This window comes from Nothobranchius furzeri, chromosome 11 (genome assembly GCF_043380555.1).
Source record: "Nothobranchius furzeri strain GRZ-AD chromosome 11, NfurGRZ-RIMD1, whole genome shotgun sequence".
In the NCBI taxonomy this organism is placed as follows: domain Eukaryota; kingdom Metazoa; phylum Chordata; class Actinopteri; order Cyprinodontiformes; family Nothobranchiidae; genus Nothobranchius; species Nothobranchius furzeri.
Window position 1 is genome coordinate 22438096 of NC_091751.1, and position 26094 is coordinate 22464189.

Consider the following 26094-nt stretch of genomic DNA (forward strand, 5'->3'; position numbering starts at 1 on the left):
CCAACGCTTATGTATTGTGAGCATATACTGTCCAAATATTGATGACCCTCCATTCTTTCATAATTTTTTCTCTGTACTCTCCGAACACTTGGACTGTCCACTTATACTTGGAGGTGATTTTAATCTTTGGATGCATTCCTTAGACAGGCTCAGTACAGCTGGGACTCGGCGCAATTGGCAATCCACTTATATAGTTAAACAGTACATGAGTGATTATGGGCTTTGTGATGCATGGCGATCTCTTCATCCTAACCGTAGAGAGTATACTTTTTTCTCACACGTCCATCACTCTCATTCACGTTTGGATTATTTTCTAGTCAGCAGCTCATTGCTGGCTGACATTTCAGACACTGAGATACACCCTATTGTTGTCAGCGACCATGCTCCGGTTTCTTTAACTCTAGTAAACAAGAAAGCAATCCCACCAAGCAAAAACTGGAGGTTTAATACATCACTGCTTAAAGATGAAGGTTTTATAGAATTTTTTAAAAAGGAGTGGGCTTTATATTTAGAACATAATGACCTGCCTGGAACATCAGCATCTATTCTCTGGGAGGCAGGAAAGGCAGTGATGAGAGGTAAAATAATCTCTTTCTCATCACATAAGAAAAAAACAGAAAATAAACGTATCCAGGAGTTAGAAGAAATCATTAAGTCTTTAGAGACATCCACAGAAGAAGAGTTACTGAGCAAATTACGTAAAGCTAAATTAGAACTTCATGGAATTATTGACAAAAAAACACAATTTTTAGCACAAAGACTACGAATAGAAAACTTTGAACATAGTAATAAATCCGGTAAATTTCTGGCCAGCCAATTAAAAATTAATAAAGAGAAAACTACCATATCTGCTGTTAAAGACTCAACTGGGAATATAGTTTATGACCCTGAAAGAATAAACAACACTTTCAGAGACTTTTACCAAACTTTGTACTCACCACAGATAAACCCATCAGATGACGAGATCGATGAGTTCCTTGATAGGATAACACTTCCTAAATTAACAGACAGCCAAGTTGCAGTCCTGGACTCGCCACTAACATCAGCAGAGCTCCAGGAAGCCCTTAAATCCATGACTAATGGGAAAGCTCCAGGTCCAGACGGGTTCCCAGCAGAGTTCTACAAAGAATTCTGGACCATTTTGGCTCCAACATTTTTCAGAATGGTGAGGGAAATCGAAGAGAGCGGCAGATTACAGCCAAACATGAACTCAGCCAATATTAGTCTCTTGTTAAAACCAGGCAAAGACCCAGCATTTCCAACCAGCTATCGCCCAATTTCTCTTATTAATGTTGATCTCAAAATAATTTGTAAAGCCCTGGCAAAAAGATTAGAGAAGGTAACCCCCTTCTTAATACACCCTGACCAAACTGGTTTCATAAAGGGTAGACAGTCGTCCACTAATTCGCGTAGATTATTTAATTTGATAGATTTCTCTTACAGTAGAAACATAGAAACTAGTATATTATCTCTAGATGCAGAAAAGGCTTTTGATAGAGTTAACTGGAAGTTCTTATTTGCAACTTTACATAAATTTGGTTTTGGGAACTTCTTCATAAACTGGCTACAAACATTATACAGTTCGCCAATTGCACGTGTTAGGACGAACGACCAAATATCAGCTAGCTTCTGTCTTCAGAGGGGGACCAGGCAGGGATGCCCACTCTCCCCCTCACTGTTTGCTATCTTTATCGAACCACTAGCAGCAGCAATTAGGCAAACAACAGGTATTAAAGGGATAAAGTGTAATAAAATAGAACATAAGATCAGTCTTTATGCAGATGATGTTTTACTCTTCCTCCAGAATTCTCAATCGTCTCTGTCTCATTCAATAGAACTGATAAACTCTTTTTCAAAAGTTTCAGATTACTCTATAAACTGGTTAAAATCAACAGTTCTACCAATTAATTTCTCTTTTGTCAATTTACTTAATACTCAACTGGAGTCAGGTAATATCACATACCTGGGAATTAATGTCTCTCCCAAGTTAGCAGATCTAACCAAATTAAACTACATCCCACTTTTAAAGAAAGTGGAGGATGATCTTGCTAGATGGAAATCCTTACCAATATCACTGATGGGAAGAGTTGCTACAATTAAAATGATGGTCTTACCCAGAATAAATTACTTATTTTCAATGATCCCAAACAAACCACCAGCTGACTGGTTTAGATCTCTGGACTCCTCAATTACTAAATTCCTCTGGCAGGATAAACCTCCACGAATTAGCTTAAAAACGCTTCAGAAGAGCAAAGACAGAGGAGGACTGGATCTACCCAACTTTTATTATTATTTTTTAGCCAACAGGCTGCAATATATACCAAGATGGTTGCAAGATAACCCACTAGATGAGTCCTGGTTAGACATAGAACAGACAATTTGCAATACGATAGAGCTTTCAGACTTACCATTTATTAGCTCAAGCGTAAGAAAACATGAAGGCTTCAAAAGTATTAGTATCAGCACTTCTCTGACAGCATGGTGGGAGTATCTTAAAATGACAGAGTCTTCACTAGTACCATGCAGACGCACACCTATCTGGAATAATCCTGATATTTTGCAAAATAATAAAATGATGAACCTTCTGGACTGGAAAAATAAAGGAATCCTATACCTGGAAAACATATATGAAGGATTGGACTTCATCCCATTTAATAGAATAGTCTCCCAATTTGGAATAGAAAAGAATAGCTTTTTAGAATACCACCAAATCAAATCTGTAGTCAAACAAAAATTTAAGCTCAATAAAATAGAATTACAAACCCCGCCAAGGGTTTTAGACTTCTGCAATCTCAAACCCCCTAAACTACTGTCTAAAGTATATAAGACACTGTCCAAAATAGACGATAGAATAGCAATCCCTATTGAAAAATGGGAGGTGGATCTATCAGTCAGCTTTGACCAGAACTTCTGGTCCCAAACTTGTTTAAAAACTTTTAAAATGATCAGACACCCCAATTTACAATTAATTCAGTACAAAGTTCTACACAGAGTACACTATACAGGTCATCGGATGTTCAAGATGGGGTTTGTGTCGTCTGACATCTGTACACACTGCACAAACAACATTCCTGACAATTACGTTCATGCACTGTGGTCCTGTCCACCTGTCCAGGAATTTTGGGGTAGAGTATGTGAAGACCTGTCAAAGTCTCTGAAATGTCATATCCCAATCACCCCCTCTCTTTGTTTACTGGGAAACCTGGATGATGTCCCGATTGAAAAATCTTTGGTTCACGTGGTTCTGACTGCCATATGCATCGCTAAGAAAACTATCCTCTTGAATTGGAAAAATAGAGAAAATCTCTGCATTAACCAGTATAGAAATCTTTTGTTAGATCATATTGCACTTGATTTAGCCTCTGCTTCCACTTCAAATAAATCTCTCTGGGCTCCTTTGATCGGTTCCATCACATAGCGGTGATGGGGGGCCGTTGATGATGTCCTGCGGGATGGTGTGGGTGGGGGGGTGGAGGGTCTGAGTTTGGAGTATCTGGATGTTCCCTGGGGATGGGTTCACTGGGGATGTCTGGCACTGGGGGGCCGTTCCCCCCCTCTGGAGGTGCTTGGGTTGCCTCGGGGGGTGTACTGCTGGCGGTTGTGAGTGGAGCCCCTTGGAGGTCTTGGCGGCGGCCATGGGTCACTGCCTGGCGGCTGCATTGCCCCTGGGTGGGTCTGGGTGGGGGCCTGGGGGCTCGGGGTGTTGGGGTGGCCGGCCCCGTGTGGGGATCTGGGCTGGGCCTTGGGGGTCGGGTCCCTACATGTACGCTGCCGGGAAGAAGGCAGGAATACGCAGAAGTACCTGGCCCGGGTTCAGGGGCGTAGGGCAGGCCCTGGCTCCTCTGTTGTCCCATCACAGGGGAGGGGGAGGTCCAGGAGGGGGAGGACCCAACCTTACCTGGATGTCTTATGTCTTATAAATTCTGGAAGTTGTGCAAATGCAGGGATGGGCATAGATATTCTGCTGGGGTGGGGCTGGGTCGGCTCCCTCGGGCTCTGTGGGGCTCTGTGATGCTGCTGCTTTGGGCCCTGGCAGGATGGGCTGGGGTCTCCATGCCCTGGGCGGCGGTATGACAACGGAGGTGCCTATTGGGGTCAGTGGGGGAGCTGGCTCCCTGGAGGGCTAAGCCCTACCAGCCATTCCTCCCCATCCCCGTTTATTTCTCTCCTCCTGCTCCCTCACATCATCACACAAACATGCACATAGGACCTTGGGGGGTGGACAAGTCGAGGAGTGCGGGTATGGACCCCATTTCCGCATTCCTGTGGCTTCCTGCCCCCCAATTTTATTTGCACCTTATGCACTTCCACCGACGACATTCCACGCAAACATACACTTAGGGCCTTGGGAGTGAGCACATTCAACGGCACTTGGCAGGGGGAGTTCTCAGCCTCCTCCCGAGTGCCGGTGCCCACTTCGAATTTTAAACTGCATTTAGACACCAAGGGCTGTGGGTGCAAGTAGGGTGGTGCAGTGGCATCAGCTGGCATAGGCCAGAAAATGCCCGCACTGCCCGCTCACCACAGCAATAGAATACACCTCATTAACACACAACACTATGTTGGAGCAGGTGGAGGGAGACCAGGGGGTCTTAGCACACCTCTGTTGTTGCTTGGCTGCCTGGGGCTGGAGACTAGGAGGGAGATCTGGCCGTCTGGTTGGGGTCTGGGGTGGTGGGTTGCTGTGCTCGGCGGTGGGCGGGGGAGCCTGCTCATCAGCACCCCAGCAGAAAGGGTCAAACTCTGGTAACCGGTGGTGGTTGTACCCCATGTGCAGCATTACCGGGACCAGAGTGAATAGGGTGTGTATGGGGAGCATGAATGGGTGTCCGGCGTGTATTTTTGTAAGTCTTTGGTTGTATGTGCATGTGTGAGCATGAGGGAGGGAGTGTGTGACTGTGTTTGTGTATGACTGTATATGTCAGGTGGGGTCTTTGACTCCTCCCTTCTCCTGGGACCTCCTTTGATGATATAGATCTTCGTCTCCCCTCCCCCCTGTCACACCTGGTGTGGGTGTGATGCCTTGGTCTGCCTGAGTGTTCGTGGCTCCCGGGTCAGGGAGTTTAAGATTTTTGGCATCTGCCTGATCAATCCCGGTGGCGGCCTGGGGGGGTCTGGGTCCCTGGGCTCTGCTGGGTCCCCGGCGGGGGTGGTCGCCCCTGGGTCCCGGGTCGCTGGGTCCTGGACTCGGCCGGCTAGGGGGTGGGAGGCTGCGGGCAGGCCTGAGGACTTGCCGCTGATATCTCCCGGGGCTCTGCCGGCTGCTGGTTGTGGCCCCCCGGGGCGATCCTCTGTGCCTCTCGAGGGGGGCGGGGGCCTTTCTGGTTGCGGGCTCCTTGGGGTTCCTGTGTTCTGGGGCAGCGCCTGGATCTCTGGGACTTGGAGCTCCCCCCCCGTCTCCTACGCGTCTTTGGGGGGCAGATCTGTGGTCCCTCACACTCTCTATTGGACGCTCCTATAGATAAACCTTACATAAACAAGCGCGTGTACACACACAGGTGCTCACATGGTGCTCTCATAAGTATGGGCTTGGGCACGTTCAACACATGTCTTAAGACTATGGTGGGCACTCAATGCACTGTGGTATATTATCGTGTGACTGTTTAGTTAAACAATGATTGATTATATATTTCTTCATCAAGTTGACGCAGTGATAGCTTGATTTTGTTATATTGGTGTTGTGTCCCATTTTTTGTTATGTTTTGCTTTTTTCTCGTCTCATTTTGCAGGTCTAGAAGCAGACTCTTGTTCATTATTGTTTATTTTTGTTGAATCCCCCCCCCCCACCTAACCCCCTCTCTCCCCACCTTTTCTCTTTTCCTTTCTCTTTCACCTCTGTCTCCGTGTCTGGTCGAAATTACAAAGCATTCAAAAACAATAACAATAAAGTTTTAAATATCAGGTGCGACATTAAAAGCAGACTCTTTGATGCTCCACCTGAGACATTAAAAGCAGATGCTCTGATGCTCCACCTGAGAGTAAAACTGTAAGGCTTGTTACCAGCATTCAGACATCAATTCTGCTTGCTTCACAGCCAGACAGGACACGTTAAAAAAAAAAAAAAAAAAAAAAAAGTGAGGTCATGCGCCGGTTTGCCTTCATGTTTGTGTTCCGAGTAAAGACCTCACCTACGGATGGCCATTTGGGTCAAAAATTCCTGGGAAAGAAGAGGGAAATGTGCAAAACAACTACGTTTATGAATAGTGAAAGTTTTGTAACCTTTTCTTGCAAAGTAGTAAATGAATTTTGTCCTCGCAGGCTCCCGTAGAAGGGAACATGGAGTCTAATAAGGCGTCACCCAGAGACTTAGGCCCAATCTCAATACTCGCACTGCGTCCTGCAGTCTTCAGCAAAGTGCACTTGAAAGTGTGCTGTAAGGCTTCAAGTGCATAGTACACAAGTGTGCAAATAATTGCCAAATTGAGACAGGGAGTATTGCGTCATCGATCGCAACGCATGTCGGGATGCTGGTCGCTGTGAAACTTTTTCCAAAAACCTTTATTGACAACTTTCAAACAACAAAGCAATTATTTGAAATAAATGTAACCATTGCTACTTTGTCTAAAACATTCAGAGCATCAACTAATTGATGAACTAATTTCATTAGATAATACTTATTTTCAGAAAAGGAACTTGAGCCTTTTCTCCTGCAGCAATGACTTGTGGGTAATAACCTTGCCCAAGGTCCTCATTGCTGCTGACTTGGGTGAAGTGCAGATTAAGGGTGCAATGGGGTGTGGTCAACTTCCGTACTTGAGAATCGGGACACCCTACGCACTTGCACCCCTGGCCGGGAATGCACAATTGAAGGGTGCAAGAGCGAGTACTGGGATTGGGCCCTAGACCAGCTCCCATGTATTTTAGACCTGATTTTTATGGTTATTTGTTACAAAGCCGCCAATATTATTCAATAACTGGGAATCCTTTCATTCATTTTCAACAACATTTCGATGAATAATTCCAGACATTAATGTTAAGAACTACACATCGTTACTTGAACATGTACAGAAAAATCATTTTAGAAACCGTAACAATAAGGTTTCTCTTAATTATACTATTTCACACTTGCCTAAAAAAAAAAAAACTTCAAGATTCCTGCATATACCCTGAAGAAGGGCAGTTGGTTTTTGTTACTGCTTCCATAGTCAAGCAGAGGAGCCTACAGTAGCAAATATATATATATATATATATATATATATATATATATATATATATGTCCCCTGTCCATCAACTTAGAATAAAATAAAGTGTGGGTCAGAGTTTCATTCTATTTATAAGCCCAGTATCTATAAGACAAATCCAAAAAATCATGAGATTATTAAATGAAATCTTCTCTTAACCAAGATATCTGATCATTACGGAAGCATATTGCATTCAGCTGAACAAAATAGTTCAGTAATTCAGAAAAACAGAGCTTTTAATTTTTTTCAGGATAATGCTATACGCTTCCGTAGATCATCATACGAAGAACAAATAAAAATAACGTCTAATGTTTTCCTCCACCTGACACAAACCTGTAGGATGTTTTCCCATTATCTTAAGTGACTATTTAAATAAGGACCAACAAAGCCCTACTAACTATTGTTGGTTCTTTCCTAGTATAACCCATATATGGTATTGAAGTATTAACATTATCTATTATATCAAAAATAAATAACTTCTGCTGTCTTGCATGAGAGCCTTTCCGTGACAGTGTCAAAAACCTAACAGTGTAGTAAAGCGACATCTTGTGGTGACATCCTGCATTTGCATAATTTATGCAAATTAAACACACCCCCTGGGACCGTAGGCGTGTCCCTGTGTGATGGAACTGGCAGATAAGTGGCTGGTAACTGACTGGTCTTCGGCTGAAAGCCAGTTTACAGCCGGCATAAAGTGTAAACTTTTTCATGATGTCATCTGTAGACACACACACACACACACACACACACACACACACACACACACACACACACACACACACACACACACATACATACACGCACACATACATACACACACGCACGCACACACACACACACACACACACACACACACACACACACACACAAATGCAGCATCTTTTGTCTTTTTCAGTTGGTATAGGAGACATATAAATGTTTATTGATGTGTTTTTGGTGGGTTTATGTTTATGTTTATTCATTTAGCAGACGCTTTTATCCAAAGTGACTTACAATTTATAACCTTGTTGTGATCTGTGGGGGAAACCGGAGTACCCGGAGGAAACCCACGCATGCATGGGGAGAACACGCAACTCCACGCAGCAAGGCAACAGCCGAGCCTCGAACCTGCAACCTTTGTGCTGCGAGTCAAAAGTGCTAACCACTGCGCCACCATGCAGCCAGGGGGTTTGTTTGTTGTAAACAGAGATCAGTGTCAGGTCAGGTGATCATGGGTGGGGATTTAACCTCATCTCCTGCACCTGCTCAGATAATCTGGGGAATGGAGGAGCGGGTGAGCGGGTTGCTGCATATTTTTGTTGACCGTCAGTTGATCGCTGTGATAATTGTTCTTTTTGATTTTGAGCGCGCTGTTTCGAGTTAATTGGAGTTACTTTAATAAAGTTTTTGGAAACGCAAGTTTGGAATGGCAGCTGATGTTTGTAAAGAGCACGTCACGCGGCCCGACTCAGCCTCTCAAGCAGCTTTTAGTTTGCCTCTGAAGTGGCGGAAATAGTTGGGATGGAAGTTTTAATCTTTGTCTTTTTTGTCCTCAAACAGTGTTAAGGATGATTTTTAGAGCTCTGATTGGGTCGGTCATCACACACTGGTGATATTTGTTCTCCGCATTTGAGCCACCTCTGAGGGAGCAGTGAGCTGCAGACACGGCTGTGCGCGGGTTTAACCCTCCAGCTAAACTCCTTAATGCTGAGTGTCAAGCAGGGAGGCATTGTGCCCCATTTTTAAGTCTTTGGTATGACCCGACCGTGGATTTGAACCCACGATCTCCCAGTCTCAGGACACACAGACCACTAGGCCACTGAGCTGGTTAGATGAGTGATGCAGGCGTGGCTGTTCTGATGTTCCCAGTGTTAAACAGCCTCAATTACATCTTTATGACCTTGGAGTTCTGGACGGGTTCACTGACCCTTTCTGTGTTTGGTTACATCATGGCCTGGGATTTCCTGCACTCCTCTTTTATAACTGAACACCTGGAATAAACATGATTTGAATGTTTAGCTAAAACGGTGAAAGGAGCTTTTTTCTCTGAGGATCACAGCTGAGGAGCATCAGTACGGAAATGTGCTGGCTGCAGCAATCATACAGAAAAACTGAGCTTTTCTGTTTCAGAGGGAATCTAAACCAGCCAGTATCAAGTCAACAGCACAACAGATGAAGGGAAAATCCTTCCACGGGTTGTGTTGGGTGTGTTTGATTCATTCACCTGTGCATTTGTGTGTTTTTTTATGTTTGCAAAATCTTCATGGACCACTTCTGGATTCTAATGAAACTCTTCAAAACTAATGATTGGATGTTCGTCCACGCGTGGCTGACTTTTGGAATTGAATACAAAAATGTCTGAGTCAGTTTTACAGACATTGAGCAGAAGTTTCCTTCACAACCCGAACTCCAAGTAAAGATATTTAAATGATTTAATATGGAGTCTTTAAGATTTGACTAAAACAGCTTTAACACCATCATTTGTCAATCCGTGGCTAATCCGATGTGTGACAATCTTTTGATTTATTTAAGGCTCAAACTTGAAGAACTGATCTTTAGTGTAAAACACATGAAATGACTAATATGTAATAAACATGAAAGCAGTCAGGTTTCCATCGTCTCTCCTGTCTGTCCTCGTGTCTCCAGGTGTGTCAGTATGTTGTGTCCGTGAATGGACTGAACGTCCTCTGCCACGACTACCGGACCGTCAGTAACCTGATCCTGACTGGACCCAGGACAATAGTGATGGAGGTGATGGAGGAGCTGCAGGTTTGACTTGGAGAACGTGGGTTTATGGTTCTTGAACTGGACGGATGGACATAGACGACACGACTCCCTCTTTCCTGTTGAGATGAGGCGGATGTTGGAGGACCAGGCTGTCAGTGCCTCCACCTGTGAAGATGAGCGTTTTACTTTTAAAAGAAACAAGACGACATCTGTAATCCACCTTTTCGTTGTCATTAAACTCCAGTTTTATGGAGAAAACATCCGTGAATTCCTGGTTTGTGTTCTGGATCACGAGGTCGCGATAAAACAGGTCACAGAATCAGAAAGCTGAGAGGATAAAGTCAGCGGTAAAACTGAACACATGAATGTTTCATGGAAACACGCAGTGACCTCTACCCCAGTAAGGCTGCAGAACATCACCTGGGTTTATTTACTGCCCCACACTGCCCTCTACTGGACTTTACAGGAAGATGCACATTAGTATTTTTGCATCTATCTGAGGAAAGAGCTCATTCTGCTCCTGCTGTGTGCCAAGTTAGCCCAGAACAGCTAGATGTGTGTTCAGCAGGCTCAAGTAAAAAAGCTAAGTGATTAGCATCATTTTTATGGCTTCATGTATATTCTTAGACAATAAAAAAAACTTGAACACAAATCTAGGCTTTTAGCAGAAAATCTGATGATCAGACTGAAACATTCTGCTGCACCTCTAAGGAACTGGATTTAAACATTTTAGATGAAGTAAAGAATCACACATTTATTCATCTATTGATGCAAAAATGGGACTTTTGACAATTCACATGAAAACTTAAGAAATAAAAAAAATCCTAATAATAAAGTCCAAAACACTTAATTAAATTGTGTTAATTGAATTCTATTAGAAAACACGTGTTTTGCTTTTGTGTGTTAATAAGGACTAAATCAGCTTGAATAGATCAAATGTTGCATCATTTCCTGTTCAGTGGATCAGAATGGTGCCAACCACACACGTTTATTCTTATTTCTATTAATAAATCATATTTAGCTTATAACTGTAAATAGCACAGGGACAGTAAAGAATGTGACCAGCACCATCGTCCACGTTGTACTGCTGTAGATTTTATAGTTTAGATGTTCATAACCAAAGGGACAAATGGCTCTCTGCTCGATGTGAGGCGAGACTTTTCGGGAGCTTTTCTCTGCTTTCAGGGACTGAAAGTTGGGTTTCAGGTCATTATAAACTCAAAGGTTCAGCGTTCAAATGTATTAAAGTGTTCAGTGATTCTGAGTCTGTGGCTTCTTTTGTTAGGTCTCAGGTTTGTTTCCTCTGAGCAAAACCTCACCTTTGACCTCAGGTTGGATCCTCGCATTATTCCCGTGTGATTCACAGGAAATATAAAAGTCTTTTTTTGTTTTACTATCTTTTTCTCATTAATACATTGCTGTGTGTGTGTGTGTGTGTGTGTGTAGTGGGGATGGGGGCATTACATTTTATGAAATGACACATATAGTCTGTCAGAGAAACAAAATAACATTAGAGCACATTTTATTTTCCAGAGTCAAAATTAATGCAACTTAGACTAAGAGACCATTAAAGGCTCGGGAGCCTTTTGCAGGTGTTTACAACAATGCATTTTAGTTGATTGGTGTCTTGTTTCATATCACAAGTCCCTCATTTCCATAAATTTGTACTGACTATGGTTTAGTGTTTCATATATATAGTTAACACGTTTTCTAGCCTACATTTAAACAGTTTTCCAGGATTTTTGAACATTGTGGAAGGAGTGACACTGGCCTTAGTTGTAGATGTTTATTACCCTGCTTAAACCTTTTGGCTATTGCCTTTCAGAGGAAACCAGTTTGAAAGGATAAATTATATATGTAAGTTAATGGTTTTAGAATACCACCAATAATCCTTTAAACCAACAATACCATCACAGTCAGTGGAGGCTGTGGTTACAATGATCAACAATTTATTTAACCTCCAGCTCATCTGAGGAAGATACGGTCAGGGAGATGTTTTTATTAATGTTTCATTCATTATCTTAAAAAAATAAAAAAAGTAAAAAATACAATAAATAAATTATTAAATAAATAAATGTTTCACTCATCTCCTTTTCTTTGTCAGATATTTGCTGCTAACTCTGGTCCCACATTCACATAAAATAATTTCAGTCCATGAAAAACATGCGCACAATATTTTGTTTGTATCTATTTGTCAATAAAGTTTGTTTTCAACGTACGTCATCATCAAGCGACGCCAATTTTGTTTTTTTGCGACGCCACTGTTATTGCTTTCAAACTTGCTTCAAATAAGACCGGTAAGTCGTTTTTTTCTCTGTAAAACTTTCAGTATTTACGAGCAGAAAACAACCATTTAATATTAATGTTGCCATTTAGTTCCGTGTCAGGTTATTTTCTCATCATCACACTATATTAGTTAGCTTTTCTTGCGTGAACTCTGCCCGAATGTCGTCGTTTTAGAAAATCAAACATGCTAACTCAGTGTTAGCTTTTATTTGTGTTGCACCGATTGTAGAGTAAAAACATTAGCAGCAACATTTAGCTTCTAATAAAATGATTAAAATACAATTCAGAATCTGGACGCGCGTGCGTATACGCGTGCACGCGCACGCACAGACACGTACATAAAAGGATTAAGGTAGTGCTCTTCTTCACTTGGTGAGTTCATAGATCAAAGGACAGCAGTTGGTGACATCACTCTTGGTTTTCACAGAGACCAAAGAACAGCATTCGTCAGATCTCAGAGACAAGTCTCTAGCTCACAAACACTCGTGACTCCATTCGATACATACTGTTTCTCCTCAGTTTTCTGACTGTTTGGGACAGATAGTTGAGAATTTTGTCACAGTTTTCTCTTCAAACCCGTCAATATTTCACACGTCTTAAAGATGGAGACCACACAAAGTCTTTCTTGGTTTGAAATCGTAGAACGAGGAGTTAAGGTCAATTATGATGAAATAATTGACTCTTCTCTCAACACAGAGGTTCAGGTCAGCGAGGTCCACCCAAAAGCCTCATTGCCTACTAACTGTGGGACTCAGGGCACAGATCAGCAGGAATCTGGTGAAAAGCTCCAAAAACCTGCTTGTAGTCAGGATATTCGTTCCCAGTACTACAGAAGAGAGACAAACCAGTACCAGCCTTCTGTCAGTACTCAGGATATTCGTTCCCAGTACTACAGAAGAGAGACAAACCAGTACCAGCCTTCTGTCAGTACTCAGGATATTCGTTCCCAGTACTACCGAAGAGAGACAAACCAGTACCAGCCTTCTGTCAGTACTCAGGATATTCGTTCCCAGTACTACAGAAGAGAGACAAACCAGTACCAGCCTTCTGTCAGTACTCAGGATATTCGTTCCCAGTACTACAGAAGAGAGACACCTCAGCAGAAACGTCCCACTATGATCCGCCTCAAAGGTTGTAGGAAAGGGACGGACTCAGGACCCAAAAGTGTCTCCGAACCCCCAAAAACTGCATCTACCATCAAGTCTGAGCAGCCTCGAACTCCAGTAATCTGGATGATTGGATCCAGTTACATCAGACGGGGTGAAAAGGCGGCTCAGCAGCAGTTTGGGCCAAACTTTGGACTCAGAGCTAAGGTCCAATGGTTTGGTAAAGGAGGCATGGGCTGGGGTGGTGTCCTTCCCAGGTTTTACTCCGAGGCTCGCACACACGGTCCTCCAGATATTCTGGTCGTCCACGCTGGAGGAAACGATCTGGGTCACGTTTCCCCGGTGGAACTGGCTTCTCAGATCCAAAAGGATTTGTCCCACCTCCATAAGGACTTTCCGGAAATGAGAATAGCCTTTTCCGCCATCAACGAACGTCAGTCGTGGGGATACGGGCAACCAGGAAGAATTAACAACAACAGAAAACAGGTTAATTCTTCACTGAGGAGGGCCGTTAGGAGCTTTGGGGGCCTGGTCATCGAGCATCCTGAGGTCAGGTTCTTCAACAACGCTCTTTTTCTCCCAGACAGAGTGCATTTTAGTAAGAGAGGAAACAGCTTGTTTCTGGGCAGCATTCACTCTGTTCTGGAGAAGGTTCTGGCTCAGAGGTGTAACACCTAAATCTGTTACGCCTTAAAAAGATAACAGCTGACAGAAAAGGGCAAATGGACGAGCTTCTCATCCAGCACCAAACCAATGAATAAATAAATAAAAATAAAATAAAAAAAAACCAACTAACTCTGCCAGGGTTTCCCTTTTGGGTCACTTCTGCCGGTCCCAAGCCCGGATTAAAGAGGAGGGGTTGGATTATAACACAGAACTAAATCCACAGTAGAGGGATTTTACTCTTAAGAAATAAAATGAAGGCAGGTTATGACATATACAAATATATTTAGTAAACATTTATAGTTTCTAATCAAACATGTCAAATATAAAACTATTTATTATACAATACAGTACAAACCCTGTTGCATCAGGGCAGCCGACTCTCACCAGAAATGAGCTCGACTAACTGCCGGCAATGCAGACCGAGCTCTGACACCAGTCGTACCGGGTCCTTACAGCCCGTATCAGAGGGCCTGGTACCCCATCCTCCTGAAGTACCCCCCAGAGGGTACGGGCTGTTAGGACCCTGTACCCTACAGGTCCTGTTCTTGACTGGACCTGTAGTCACCTCAACATCTGATGCTGTACAGAAGGAGGAGGACAGAAACTTCAGCAGCGAGCTCTGAAGAAGACTGCAGTAGTAGTTGAATGTGTTAAAGAAGAATGGTGGTGAAGATGACCTCCATCCTACAAAACCCCTCCTACCCACTGCGTTCTACTGTGGAGACCATGGACAGCTCCTTCAGAGGCAGACTGAGACATCCCAGATGTGAAACAGAACGCTACCGTAGGTCTTTCATCCCCTCTGCAGTAAGAGTGTAGAACTCCTCAGTTTAAGCTGTACTGGCATGATCCTGGTACACAATAACACCAATGCAGTATTCAGTATGTGTCATGACTCCCATCCTTCACCCTCCTCTGCCTCTTCATTCAGCTCACCTGGTCCCCTCACCAAGCTCCAGCCAAGCCCTGTTTTCCCTAGCAACCTCAGTCAGCATCACAATCAACTCCATTCATCTCACCTGTTCCTGTAATCAGCTTCATCCACTCCACCTGCTCCTGACTCCTCAGCTCAGCACTCACACCTGCTTCCCCTGCTATATATTCACCAGTCAGCCACCAGTTCCCGGCCAGATCATTGAAACCTTTGTGCCAGTAAATTCTCCAGCCATCCACCCTGCCTGATCTCTGCCTCCGGACCTCGTTTTTACTCCTGACCCCTGCCTTGTACTCTGCCTGCCTCCACGACCTTCGCCTGTCCTCAGCCTTGCCTCTTGCCTGTTCCCCGTATCTGCATGTCCGATCTGGTTTTGACCCTCGCCTCCTCTCCGACTCGGTCTCCAGCCTTGCCCAACTCCGGTAACTCTGCATCCTAATGAAGACTTTTTATTTTACTCTCATTGTGTTTGGCGTCTTCACGGGTCTTCCGAGTTCTGTTCGTGACAGTATGTGTTCAATATTTGTGCAATTCCAGATTTACATGGTATGTCTGTGTCCCTTACAGCATGCTGCATAGTTCTAGAACCCAAGTTTTTCATTTTTATTTGTAGTTTTTAGTGGTCGAAGGTTACAATAATAGCTTACTGCCTATTTGTTATTATTTCTCTTCAAAAATCTGGAGGTATGAAAACTACTTGACTCATGAGTCAACTTGTTTATGAATTTTTTAAAATCAAAAACCACCCCAGAGTTGTTACATGCACTGAAGGAAGATACATTATTAATCATAGCAGAAAGTGATTGTTAGAATAGAATAGAATAGAATAGAATAGAACAGACTTTATTGATCCCACGGTGGGGAAACTCACTTGTTACAGCAGCACCAGCACTCACCAGAATCATTTGAAGAGAAATCATAACAAATAGGCAGTAAGCTATTATTGTAAACTTCGACCACTAAAAACTACAAATAAAAAAAAAACTTGGGTTCCAGAACTATGCAGCATGCTGTAAGGGACACAGACATACCACGTAAATCTGGTATTGCACAAATATAGAACACATACTGAATACTGCATTGGTGTTATTGTGTACCAGGATCATGCCAGTACAGCTTAAACTGAGGAGTTCTACACTCTTACTGCAGAGGGGATGAAAGACCTACGGTAGCGTTCTGTTTCACATCTGGGATGTCTCAGTCTGCCTCTGAAGGAGCTGTCCATGGTCTCCACAGTGGAACGCAGTGGGTAGGAGGGGTTTTGTAGGATGGAGGTCATCTTCACCACCATTCTTCTTTAACACATTCAACTACTACTGCAGTCTTCTTCAGAGCTCGCTGCTGAAGTTTCTGTCCTCCTCCTTCTGTACAGCATCAGATGTTGAGGTGACTACAGGTCCAGTCAAGAAAAGGAGTGTTGCAGGTTTTGATTTCTGATCCCATGGAAATCTGTGTAGAGCTGCGTGAGTAAAAATAAAACATTTACCCACTATTAGACACCACCATGGCCGTATCTACCATTGAGGACATCGAGGCCTGGACCTCTGTAGTTTTTCTGCAGAATATTTAAAAAATAATCTCTAACTGTGCATTTACAGCATTTACTTTTTAGAAAACATACTTGTCTGATTTTTTTTTTGTTTGAATTTTTAAATCATTGAAATGTCTGTAGCTCCTACACTGTAAAAGTTGTTGTCACAAAATCATGCCTGCTGGTCAACAGTAACCGGCTCTACGTACTCCAACAAGTACGTTTGTGAAAAAAATACATCTCTGATTTTTCATTTATTTTACTGTAAACTGTAGTGACACACAAATGGCCCCTGCTGATAACCAATTTCCTAGTACTCTTTATCAATACTTTCAAAATTTAACAGTCAAAGTTTTTATTTGTGGATCATTAACACTTGGTCGTTTGCATATGAACGTTTTTACGAGGTTAAATAATTTTATCAAAAAAATGCACCTGCTCACCTTTGCTTATCTCTGCTTCTCCAAAAACAAATCACAAATCAAATATGTCAACTGAAAAGGCACCACACACTAAAATGTACCACACACACACACACACACACACACACACACACACACACACACACACACACACACACACACACACACACACACACACACACACACACACACACACACACACACACACACACACACTTGACTGAACAATGAAAAAGATTTAAAATACAAAATCAACTCTACCAAAATAGTAATACGTTGCTTATGAATCAAAAGTGAAAACTGTTTTCTATAATGTGCATCATCAATCAATCTTTATTGGTACAGCACCTTCCACTGCCTCTGCAGGAGCCCAAGGCGCTGAACATGAAATACAGTAAAAACACAGATAGCAATAAAAAAGAGATAAAAACAACATACAGACATAAAAGCACCATACAAAATGTAAACAGGGAGCATAAAAGCATACAAGTCACATAAAAGCTAAACAATAAAAATGAGTTTTCGAACGACTCTTAAAAACATGCAGCGAAGGTGACAGTTTAATATCAAGTGGAAGCTCATTCCAGAGAGAAGGAGCCAAGACCGAGAAAGCCCGATCACCTCTAGACCTGTACCTAGTCTGTGGGACAGTCAGTATGTCCATCATCACGCTTATGTAAACAGATGATGTAGACAGAGTAAAGTAATAGTCTCACAACATTTAAGTCATGCTGTGGTGTAGAGTACACCTCAGTGTTAAGACGTAAAAAACAAAGACCCGCATATAGGCCTCCCTCACACACATACAAGGACTTGACAGATATGAGTAAAAAAGTGACATAGAGAACAATGACACTAATTATAAATAATAAATTATCCATTCCGAAATACAAGTACTTTGCATATGAAAGAAACATTTGCGCTGCTTTCCTTAATGTGCATCATCATCATTCTTATGTAAACAAAGGACAACCAAGTCCTCGGCTCATAAATTTGAAGTTGTGCTGTCTTGTCCAGTACAACTCCATGTTTACACTTCCAACACCTACATGTTGTTTACATGCTGCTGTTTGCACCGTCACAACACCAAGGTGTCTTTTTGCTTGGCATCTGGAAGGCAGTCATTCCAAGGCAGAGCGTGTGAAACCATGTTGAACAACTTCCACGTTGAATCTAACAAGGACAAAGAAATGCATCCACATAACCTTTGTTACAGAGCACTTCATTACAATATTTGTGATCAATTTCATGCCATAACTGTTAATCTTTACTACAAATGATCAGTTAAAATGTACATCATTGGTATTATCAGTACACGTGTTTAGATCTTCTCATGTCACATATTGATGGAATGGATCTTTTTTTACATAGGTACTACCAAATAAATGATTAGAGGGGCAAACAGTAAATGGCTTCTATTTTCATTAAACCGTATATAGCAGTGTTTCCCAACCCTGGGTACCTGGCACCCTAATGGGTTCTCCACAAGATTGCAGGGGGTCCACACACTTGTGCCTGTGATGAAGTTGTGAGGCTCTAAAGATGATATTTTTCAAAATTAAATTTATAAATTGCTCAGGACACAAACAATTGTACAATTAACACTGTGTATTAGAGTTACAACCCCTTATGGATGTATAAAATGTAGAATCATTCACTTTTGATGTGTGTGTGTGTGTGTGTGTGCGTGTGTGTGCGTAGGGATTGTGGTTGTAAGGTGCTTGGCTCATGTTGGACACAAACAAGAGGGTGCTTGTGGGAAAAAAGTTGTGAACCGCTGCTCTAAAGTCATTCATCCAGTCACTCACACATAAAAGCAGGGGTAGGGAACCCTGGTCCTGGAGAGCCTCTAGCACATTTTAGAGGTTTCCTTGCTTCAACACATTTGATTCACATGTTCAGCAGCTCATGAGGCTCTACAGAGGCGTTAATCACCTGCTGATCATCATCAGGTGTGTTAATGCTGTGTAGCCTCTAAACATGCTGGGTAGCAGCTCTCCAGGACTAGGGTTTCTTACACCTCCATTAAATGCACAATAATTAACTTTTTGATTTTTTCAACATCATTTTCACTATCCCTTAAAAAACAAAAAGAACACTTCCAAGCATCATATAAGGCCACAACAAAGTTTGACTAACGTGCACGTCTGTTATCATGGATTCATAGGACTTCAGGGCTTGTTTTTGCTGACATTCAACAGATGTTTACCTGTGGTCACAACACTGCTTTTCTCTCAGTGTCTTCCTTCTGTGTTGGTCACACCGTGTTGGTTATTTTTCAAAAAATGATGTTAGACAATAGTAACGTCACATATCAACATGCTGCCCCTGGAGTCTGCTTACAGCACTTGATGAGGGGACTAGGTGTGATGAATGAAGGCTGATGAGATGAATGATGGTGCATGCAGGTCAGGGCATGGCAGGGTCATGACAGTCTTACCTCTGCACGCTCTGTCTTTCCTTCTTTTGGTGTGGTTCATGCGCGGCGCGCGCTCCTGCATAAAATCCCACGTCCTTGCTGGATTAACAGCCACTGCTTTCTCTTCACAAACAGTTTAATTTAAGATTTAAACATGAAACGAAAAACTGTCAGCAACGTGGGACAGTGTTTCAATTTGTGGGTAATCTGGTCTCCCTTTACTACAGCAGCCACTCAGCTATGGAGGCTGCTGGCCTACGGAGGCTCGGAGCTGGACTCTGGCAAAGGTGAACAGGATCAAACTACCTTTTTTTTTTAAACATTTTTATTGAAAGAAGAAAACAACAGTACTTGCAATTACCAAAATACAATTAACCTTTCTTCATTTTTCTAGGTAAATAACAAAATAAACAAAAAAACAAGACAACTAACCACAAAAACATACCAAAACAAAGACCCCCCACCATAGGCGTCATTTTAACCGGGGACGCTGGGGACATGTCCCCGGCAAAATTTGTGATTGGCAGCTGTGTCCCCCCCCCCACTTTCAAAAAGCCTGCTGATGAGGATTTTTGTTTTGCCAGCTCAGATCTTATCCAGGGGTCGGCAACCTGTTCCCATCAAAGAGCCATTATTACCCGTTTCCCACGGTAATTTTGGACGGACCTTAATAAGCAGTGACTTAAGTGAAGCAGGCAGGTCGCGCTAGAAAATTTAGTTTAAAAAGACGTCATAAACGTGTTCCCCCGTCTAGTGATGGGTAGATGAAGCCTCATGAAGCGTTTCAGCACATTCCCCAAATAGTATTGATACTGTGTCGACACGGTGCTGCTGTTGTGCTCTATAATGACACCTACTGGACTTCAAACATCATTGCCGGCAACATACTGGAGACACAACAGACTCTGATTCAATGACCTAATCATACTTGTATACATGTTAAGCTATTGTAGGCCTACTTCATATGGTATTATTTTAAACTTCTAAATTTAAAATATATACACCTCAAAATATTCTGTGAATGATACCAAGTGACAAAGTGACAGTGCTGTGAATGTGATATTACCCATTTCAGTGTCATTGACTCAAAAGTTTTTTTTATTTTTATAAATTTTTATTAAGAAAAATAAGTTTATCCAATGTGTTGGCATTTAGTCTATTACGGTTTTTGGACACTATTTCACCAGCTTTCGAAAACACACGTTCACAGGGCACAGAAGAAGCTGGGGCACACAAAAACTGTAAAGCCCGGTGGAAAAGGTGTGGGCAGGATGTCTTCCGGTTCCCCCAGTATGTTAATGGATTTTCTTGTCTTGACATGTTTCCCTCTGCTAAGTAGCGCTGGACCTCAACGATAGAGTCAGCTGATGCGTTGGTGGTTTGTCTGCCAACCTCTTGATCAAGCTGCTGCTACAGATTATCTGAAATAATAAAAAATACATAGAAGTTTTAGTTTTTGTTAGCAACAAAACAAATGTGAAAATAAACTGATAATACTGAACATCTTGCCTGAAGTGGGTAACTACTCTGATGAAGGTCCAGGCTGTGGCTCAGATGTTGTGTGACCAATTACTGCAGCACCCTCCTTTTTCAGGCGACTGACAGCCTCACTACACTTGGAGGAACTAGGAAATCCAAGTGTTTTAAATCTGGGGTCTAAAAGTGTTGATAGGGTCGACACGCTTAATGACTCCAGATTGGAAGCAGTGTCTGTGACGCGACGTCTAAGCTGGTCATGGAGATGTGTGGCTGCTTGTGTGTGTGGATGTAAAGAGTTCCGCTCAAGTGCACAATTTAGCATTTTCATCATCGGGATGACCTTTGATCCTGAAACTCTCCTCTCCTCAGACAACTCCACTGTGGCCTGATGGAAAGGGGCCAGCACAAGAAGTGCTTCCCTTAAGATGTTGAGCTCATCAGCTGTGAGTGTGTTAAATCTGTTTGGAGAGGCAAGAGATACCCACACTGCTTCTTTCTCATCATGTAGCCGTGACAGCATCTGATATGTGCTGTTCCAACGTGTTGGTACCTCACTGACAAGTTTCAAGGTGAGCCGTCCCATCTGTTGCTGCACTTGAGCTAGCTTCTCTTTTGCTGTGGTGCTGGATCTGAAGAATGAGACAATCTGCCTAGATTTGTGTCTTATGGATGGAAGTTCAGGGATCTGATCACAGGATTTTTTGACTATTAAATTTAGTTTGTGTGCAAAATGCAGATTGAATGTCGAATTTGAAGAGTTCGTGTTGCTGCCATCATGTTTGGTGCTGCGTCGGTCACAAGACACCTTACCTTGTTTGTTATGGCCCAGTCGTCCATCATGCCCCTTTTGACTTGGGCCAGATTGTCAGCAGTGTGACTTTGTGGAAAGTGTTTGACTCCCAACACAGATGTACACAACTGCATATTATCACTGATGTAGTGACAGGTAAGAGCTAAGTAAGCCTCCATGTTCAAGGAGGTCCACATGTCAGCTGTTATACTCACTGCCACAGCTTGCTGTACTTCCCTTTTTACTCGTTCGAGTTCCTCCGCATGCTTTTGGGCCATCATTTCCTTAACCGTCTGAAAATGAATCAAAATCAAATCAGTCTAGTACTCAACACATTAATTAGACCACCTGTCATTAAAGCAAGAGAAACATCCAGCTATGAAGTTCTCTGTGTTTTGCCCTGTTGAATAGAAGGTAGGAATTTAAAACTGAATCCAGTTTTATACCCAAATGTGAGCTGACACACTGGATGGAAATTATTCAAGCATGCATGATATTTGAATCACAAGTGTTTATTTTTGTTTGCTGTGTCATAAACCTTAAATCAGACAATGGTAAAATACATTTGTTAAGCACTGTATTTATTACATGAGTAACAGCAGCTATCTGAGACACTGAGTATACAAACCTTTCTGGTTGGCAAAGCGTAAGATGGATCAATGAATCAACCCCCTGAACCCATCACTCTCCACAATACTCAGGGGTTGGCAGTCCTTTATAATAAAATTCAGGACTGCTTGGTCCAGAGCAATCTTCCTAGATTCTAGATTTCAAAATAATAAAACATATATTAGTAAAACAACTGTGACAAAGCACGCCCAGTGTCTATATAGGTCTACCTGTGTTCGTTCTTGGTGTATTTGCTTCCTCTTCGTTTTCATGCTTGACTCTGTAATGTCTCAGCATTGAGGAAGTGCTCTTATTTGTATAAGACAACTCGGCTGAGCAGATCCGACATTTAACCTAATTAAATTAAATAAATAATTTACACTGAGAGTCAGTCGCATTGCTGTTTTCAACTCTGACAGATGCGCAGAAACAAGGAAAAACAAACACGTACCTTATTTGCTGTTAAAAGATCAAAATGATCCCACACAGCAGAAACTTTTCTTTTCCTATCTGGCTCCATTTTCTTGATGTAAAGAGGGATGCCTTGTTTTATCTTTGAAATGGTTTTTTTTGCGCGGCGACTCATCCCGTTGACAGATGCAGAGTCGATACCTTATAACTTCTGGTTACTGTCGTAACCCCGGTTCTCTGAGTAACATGAGTGAGATGTCTCACTATGGGATACGCCCCTCCGCGGATTCCTCAGAAGCACTTATCTCAATACGCCAATCCTGATTGGCCAGTGACCGTGAAGTACGCGTCCCCCTGCTACTATAAGTAGCAAGCGTCCCAACGTACACACTATTCAATCACCTCTTCTCGCTTCGCCCAGCAAGAAGGGTTGTCTGGTGAGACATCTCACTCATGTTACTCAGAGAACCGGGGTTACGACAGTAACCTAAAGTTCTCTTTCTTAACATTCGTTTCGATGTCTCACTATGGGATATGGAGACTCCCGTATTGCCAGACAGCTTATCCAGCGATCACCAACCTACAGGGATACGTCTTGGCCCGCCAAAGACCCCACACTCAGAATCGTGTGAGTCATTGCAGGGACCGAAACATCAAGCTTATAGAAGCGTGCAAATGCAAGTGGAGAAGCCCAACTTGCTGCAGCACAAATCTCCTGGATTGACAGCCCCCGAAAAAGGGCCTAAGAAGCAGACAGGCCCCTAGTAGAATGGGCCCTGAGCCCAACAGGTGCCTGAATGCCCTGACAGGAGTAAGCCATAGAAATAGCCTCCACAATCCAGTGGGAAAGCCTCTGCTTTGTGACGGGTTTCCCCTTACGAGGCCCACCCCATGACACAAAAAGCTGGTCCCCCCTGCAAAGGTTCTCCGTCCGATTCACATACTCCTTGAGCGCGCGAATCGGACACAGCTTGTGCCACCGCTCCTCCTCAGGAGAGGAGAAGGGTGGCGGGTAGAAAGCTGTGAGGATAATAGGAGAAAAGGAGCCCACCACCTTAGGCACAAAGGCAGGGTTGGGCTTCAGGGACACCTTCATGTCACCTGGTGCAAACTGGGTGCAGGATGGGTGCACAGAGAGAGCCTGTAAGTCACTAACTCGCTTTGCAGATACAAAAGCCAGGAGTAGCACCACCTTAAGAGACAGGATCTTAAGGTCCAGGCCGTCCATAGGTTCAAATGGAGGCCCGGAGAGGGCCGACAGCACCAAGGACAGATCCCATGAGGGCACCAGGGGTCGAGACACAGGGAGAAGCCTGCGCGCGCTCCTCATGAAGCTACACACCAGGGGGTGTTGACCTGCCAGTTTCTTCCCAAAACCCAAGTGTCGGGCGGAAATGGCTGCTAGGTACACTTTAATGGTGGAGAAAGCCTTCTTCCCATCCAACAAGTCTTGCAGGAAAGACAGAATGACGTTCACCGGGCATTGGAAGGGGGAGACCTCCCTGCCCTGACACCAGGCTTCAAACACCCTCCATTTACAGTCATATAGGGACCTAGTGGAGGGGGCCCTAGCATTCTGAATGGTTCGAATGACTGCCTGGGGCAGCTCTGCTGACACTAGCCCGCACCCCTCAGGGGCCAGGCCCACAGGGCCAGCCGTTCTGGATGAGGGTGGAAGATCGAGCCTCCCGCTTGGGACATCAGGTCCCTGCGAAGCGGAAGTTTCCAAGGTTGGCCCTCCAGGAGCTGGAAAATGTCCGCCACCCAATGCATGGCTGGCCAGTATGGGGCCACCAGAATGAGAGTGTGGAGCTGGGTTCGTACCCTCAGCAAGGTGGGTGGTATCAGGGCCACTGGGGGAAAAGCGTAAAGCAGTCCCCGTGGCCAGTCGTGCGCCAGCGCGTCCACGCCGAGTGGAGCGTCTCGGTCGCGCAGAGGACAGTGAGCATTCTCCTTGGAGGCAAAAAGTTCCACTACGGCTGTGCCGAACCGGATCCAAATCTGTTCCAACACAGCTGGATGCAGGCTCCAATCCCCGTACAGGGGTGTCCCTCTGGACAACAGATACGCCCCCCGATTCAGAACACCCGGGACATGGGTGGCTCTGATTGAGAGGAGATGCCTGCTGCACCATAGGATCAGTCTGCATGCCAGCGTGTGTAACCGCATGGAGCGCAGCCCCCCCTGGTGGTTTATATAAGCCACAGTCATGGTGTTGTCTGTTCTCACTAGGACATGATGGCCGGAGAGAAAAGGCAGGAAGCGCCTCAGGGCCAGAAAGACCGCGAGGAGTTCCAGATAATGTACGTGTGTCCCCCAGAGCTCTCTGCTCCACACACCCCTGACAGAGCGACCCTCCAGGAGCCCCCCCCCAACCTGACAGGCTCGCATCTGTCGTGACCACTTTCCTCACGAGAACCAACCCCAAAGGCACCCCCTGTGCCAAGAGGGAGGGGTGACGCCAACAGCGGAGCGCCGCGACGCACGCTGCAGAGACCGTCACCCTGCGCGCTCTGTGGCGCACTGGAGAGAGACCCAGAGAAGCCACCCAGCGTTGAGAATCTCTCATGTGTAGACGGCCTAGTGGTTCCACTGAAATAGCCGACGCCACGAGACCCAAAAGCCTGAGGCATAACGCAAACCGCACCGAACTGTGTAGGCGGAAGCGCGCCAGGCAGAACGAGAGCGCGTTCACGCGCGGTGCCGAGAGACGGGCCGTGAACGCCCCTGAGTCCAGATTTAGACCTAGAAAGGTTATTTTCTGGGAGGGGAGTAAAGCGCTTTTCTGCCAGTTTATTCTGAAACCCAGACCACACAAGTGATGGATCACAACCAGCGTGTTTGACGCTGTCTCCTCTCTGGACCGTGCCAGCAGGAGCCAGTCGTCTAAATACGTGGCCAGCCGAATGCCCCTCCCTCTCAGAGGGGCGATCGCCGCCTCCGTACACCTGACAAACACCCTCGGGCTCAGCGAGAGGCCGAATGGGAGCACGGTGTATTCGTAACACACTCCCTGAAAGGCAAACCTCAGAAATTTCCTGTGTGGAGGGTACACGGGAACATGAAAGTATGCGTCCCTCAGGTCGATTGAGGTGAACCAGTTGCTCTGGTGAATCAGACGCAAAAGGGATGAGAGCGTGAGCATTTTGAATCTGTACTTTCTGAGGCATCGGTTCAGGGCCCTCAGATCCAGGATCGGGCGAATCCCGGTCCCTCCCCGCTTCGGGACCAGGAAGTACCTGGAGTAGAAACCGCTCTGAGACCGATCGGGAGGCACAATGCATATCGCTCCCTTCTCCAGCAGGGAGGAGATTTCTCCCTGAAGGATGTGAGATGACGACCCCTGGGCGTGGGAGAACACTACGCTGGAGAATCGAGGAGGAACAGTAGCGAATTGGAGCCTGTAACCCCTCGAAATAGTTCTCAGCACCCAACGTGAAGCAGAAACCGCTGTCCATTCCTCCATGTGAGTGGAGAGCGGTGACACAGCCGTGACACACGGAGCACCAGCTCCCTCCAGAGGTTGTGGGGCAGCGGTGCTCGTGGCAGCCACT

At 44.3% G+C, this 26094-nt stretch overlaps 2 protein-coding genes across 4 annotated transcripts in view; one reads left to right on the forward strand and one right to left on the reverse strand.

The window, feature by feature from the left end:
* LOC139073252 (uncharacterized) overlaps positions 1-11151 on the forward strand; it is a 30412-nt gene extending 19261 nt beyond the window's left edge. For all 3 annotated transcript variants that reach the window (XR_011521943.1, XR_011521944.1, XM_070556221.1), the window contains exon 3: positions 9807-11151. The gene's annotated coding sequence lies outside the window, so the exon portion shown is untranslated. The remainder of the gene's footprint in view (positions 1-9806) is intronic.
* The window catches only part of LOC139073250 (uncharacterized), a 176291-nt gene that overhangs the window by 76633 nt on the left and 73564 nt on the right, over positions 1-26094 (reverse strand). The window lies entirely within an intron of this gene.